This window comes from Styela clava, unplaced genomic scaffold (genome assembly GCF_964204865.1).
Source record: "Styela clava unplaced genomic scaffold, kaStyClav1.hap1.2 HAP1_SCAFFOLD_111, whole genome shotgun sequence".
In the NCBI taxonomy this organism is placed as follows: domain Eukaryota; kingdom Metazoa; phylum Chordata; class Ascidiacea; order Stolidobranchia; family Styelidae; genus Styela; species Styela clava.
The window spans coordinates 1-2,500 of NW_027556603.1; the positions used below are offsets into that span (position 1 = coordinate 1).

A 2,500-nucleotide genomic window follows, 5' to 3' on the forward strand; every position below is an offset into this window, starting at 1 on the left:
CTTGTCTCAAAGATTAAGCCATGCAGGTGCAAGTACGAGTTCTCGTAAAGCGAAACTGCGAATGGCTCATTAAATCAGTCTTGGTTTATTTGGTCTCGTAAGCGAAGTGGATAACTGTGGTAATTCTAGAGCTAATACATGCATTAAGCGCCGACTTCGGGAGGCGCGCTTTTATCAGATCAAAACCGACCGGGTTCGTCCTGTGACGTTTGATGACTCTGGATAACCACGCGGATCGTACGGTCTCTGCACCGACGACGTATCATTCAAGTGTCTGCCCTATCAACTGTCGAAGGTACGCTACGTGCCTACCTTTGTGATAACGGGTAACGGGGAATCAGGGTTCGATTCCGGAGAGGGAGCCTGAGAAACGGCTACCACATCCAAGGAAGGCAGCAGGCGCGCAAATTACCCATTCCCGACACGGGGAGGTAGTGACGAAAAATAACAATACAGGACTCTAACGAGGCCCTGTAATTGGAATGAGTACATCCTAAAACTCTTAACGAGTATCCATTGGAGGGCAAGTCTGGTGCCAGCAGCCGCGGTAATTCCAGCTCCAACAGTGTATGCTAAAGTTGTTGCGGTTGAAAAGCTCGTAGTTGGATTTTGGGCGAGCGCCGCCGGTCCGTCGCAAGGCGTGTCACTGGTTGCGTTCGCCTCACCTTCGGTTCTCCGTCGGTGCTCTTGACTGAGTGTCGGCGGTGGCCGATAAGTTTACTTTGAAAAAATTAGAGTGTTCAAAGCAGGCTGTTCGCCTGCATAGTGTTGCATGGAATAATGGAATAGGACCTCGGTTCTATTTTGTTGGTTTTCGGAGCACGAGGTAATGATTAAGAGGGACAGACGGGGGCGTCCGTACTCTGCCGTTAGAGGTGAAATTCTTGGATCGGCGGAAGACGAACTACTGCGAAAGCATTCGCCAAGAATGTTTTCTTTAATCAAGAGCGAAAGTCAGAGGTTCGAAGACGATCAGATACCGTCCTAGTTCTGACTATAAACGATGCCAACTAGCGATCGGAGGCGTTACCATGACGACCTTTCCGGCAGCTTCCGGGAAACCAAAGTCTTTGGGTTCCGGGGGAAGTATGGTTGCAAAGCTGAAACTTAAAGGAATTGACGGAAGGGCACCACCAGGAGTGGAGCCTGCGGCTTAATTTGACTCAACACGGGGAAACTCACCCGGCCCGGACACAGGTAGGATTGACAGATTGAGAGCTCTTTCTTGATTCTGTGGGTGGTGGTGCATGGCCGTTCTTAGTTGGTGGAGCGATTTGTCTGGTTAATTCCGATAACGAACGAGACTCTGGCATGCTAAATAGTTACGCGACCTTCTCGGTCGGCGTCTAACTTCTTAGAGGGACTAGTGGCGTTTAGCCACACGAGATTGAGCAATAACAGGTCTGTGATGCCCTTAGATGTCCGGGGCCGCACGCGCGCTACACTGAGTGAAGCAGCGAGTGTCTAACCTAGGCCGAAAGGTCCGGGTAACCCGTTGAACCTCATTCGTGATTGGGATAGGGACTTGCAATTGTTTCCCTTGAACGAGGAATTCCCAGTAAGCGCAAGTCATCAACTTGCGTTGATTACGTCCCTGCCCTTTGTACACACCGCCCGTCGCTACTACCGATTGAATGGTTTAGTGAGATCCTTGGATCGGCCCCGTCGCGGCTGGCAACGGCCGCGTCGGCGTGTCGAGAAGACGATCAAACTTGATCATTTAGAGGAAGTAAAAGTCGTAACAAGGTTTCCGTAGGTGAACCTGCGGAAGGATCATTACCGAAGGTGGTGGTAGGCCCCGGCCGACCGCGCACTGAATTGTCTTTGGGTGCCGCCGAGAGGGCGGCCGTCAATCGGGGTTCCGCCCCGTGCGACACGCGTAACACGTTGGCATAGCAAGGCAGCCGAGTGCGATGGTGGCTTCTGGGCACCGCGCTCGATGTGCCGCCGGCCCAGCCCGGCGGTCGCTCGGCGCCGTTTGTTGGTGTTTTTGTGCAGTTGTTGTCGGTGGTGGTTTTGTGGTCGATCCCACAGTGTGACGTCCGCGCGCTTCGGCGCCGGGCGAAACGTCGAGGACGACTCTTAACGGTGGATCACTCGGCTCGCGAGTCGATGAAGGACGCAGCCAAGTGCGAGAAGTAATGTGAATTGCAGAACACATTGAACGTCGACCTTCTGAACGCGAATTGCGGTCTCGGGTCAATCCCGGGACCGCGTCTGCCTCAGGGTCGCGTTCGTCCTCACCCGAGGGCCGTCGCCTGGCCTCTGCGAAGACGGCCGGGCGTCGCCCCAAGTTGAAGCGGTCGCCGAGCTTTCTCGGCGCGACCGCGTGTCCCGTACACCGCCGGCCCCTCGACGTGTTCAACTACGTTCGAGGGGCGGGTCCAGGTCGGTCGGTCCGGTCACGAGATCAAGACCGACCGTGGGCCAAGGCGGCGACGGTACGCGCTCGGTCGGCGCCGGCGGCGACGACTTGCGATGCCAGCGGGCCGTGTAAGAA

General features: G+C 55.1%; 2 non-coding genes across 2 annotated transcripts; both read left to right on the top strand.

Annotated features, from left to right (window-relative positions):
* LOC144419122 (small subunit ribosomal RNA) lies at positions 1–1,779 on the top strand (the record flags this gene model as incomplete). Its single annotated transcript, XR_013473861.1, has 1 exon — positions 1–1,779. It is a non-coding gene; the product is annotated as a small subunit ribosomal RNA (ribosomal RNA).
* A 298-nt stretch (positions 1,780–2,077) lies between these two features.
* LOC144419115 (5.8S ribosomal RNA) lies at positions 2,078–2,231 on the top strand. The gene has a single exon (XR_013473854.1). It is a non-coding gene; the product is annotated as a 5.8S ribosomal RNA (ribosomal RNA).
* Positions 2,232–2,500: the final 269 nt, after the last annotated feature.